Raw genomic sequence first — 1113 nt, forward strand, 5'->3', positions numbered from 1 at the left:
AATCCCGAAGACCAGACATGTCTCCCTCCATGTCGTACCATTGTGGCGTACCTGCTTTGATGTGGCAGTTGGTCGTATTCACGTTGTATGTGAAGTGAGTGCACTTGTCGTTAGACAGACAGAAAAACTGGCATTCCAGTGCTGACTTTTCTGCCGTCTCCTTCTTCAGTTTCTTCATGGTCAGGTCTGCAGTTTTGGAGCCTTTGTCTTTCGGATAGTAGCAATTATCAGCCTTGGGTATTTCACAAAACCGGGTGGCAGTCAGGTCGGAGTGATAGTCATAGAATTGGGGGTCGCCCTTCTTCAGGTAGCATTTTCTCGCGCCATTGTTGACAGTGTAATGCGTGCAGTTCGGGTCTTTTTTGCAGTAGTCCAAGCATTCCATTACCGCCTGTTCTGCTGTCCCGGTCTTGGTCAGCGCCTTCACAGCAAGCTCAGGCGATCGCGAGCCAGTGTCAATTGGTTGAAAGCAGCCACGCTCAACGTCAACTGAGGCACCCCACCAGACCTTCCCACAGCGGCCCCTGCACTCGGGAATCACTCTCCAACAGTGAAGAGCTGATATTCTGCCTGGCGACTTCGTGGGCAGTCGCTGGCCGAAGCGACGGTACGGGAGAGCGTGCAGTGGTGTGATCTGGGGGGGAGACGGACCCGGGGAGCCTCGGTCGCCCTGAGGGGAAGACTAAGTTATCTAAGTTTTAGGGTCTTTTTCGGAGGATTAACCTCGAGTCACGCCAAGCCCCCTTGAGGCGGACTGAGCAACCCAGTGATCTAACTTGTTGTACACTGGTGACGCTAACAGATTTTGGTGACAGAAGTGGGGAGCTCGGTCCAACTACGGCGTGACCGTTTTTTTTTGGCCCCGTCCACCCAGACCACTTTCTAACCATCTCGGCGTTAAGTTGTTTGCGGCCCGCGTCCGCGCGAGCATACCTGAATATGAACCCCCGATCCAGAATGAGGATGCCTCGCCGAGCGGAACCTCCCGCCAGCCGCTCGGAGGCCTCGCGGAGCCCGTCGCCTGCACCCGAAGAAGAGGCTACCCAAATTAGCGCCCCGCTGACTTCGCAGCAAAGCCGAGTAGCGCCGGCCGACCTTATGCAGGAACGGTTA

Source organism: Cystoisospora suis (genome assembly GCF_002600585.1).
Source record: "Cystoisospora suis strain Wien I chromosome Unknown contig_1659, whole genome shotgun sequence".
NCBI lineage: Eukaryota > Apicomplexa > Conoidasida > Eucoccidiorida > Sarcocystidae > Cystoisospora > Cystoisospora suis.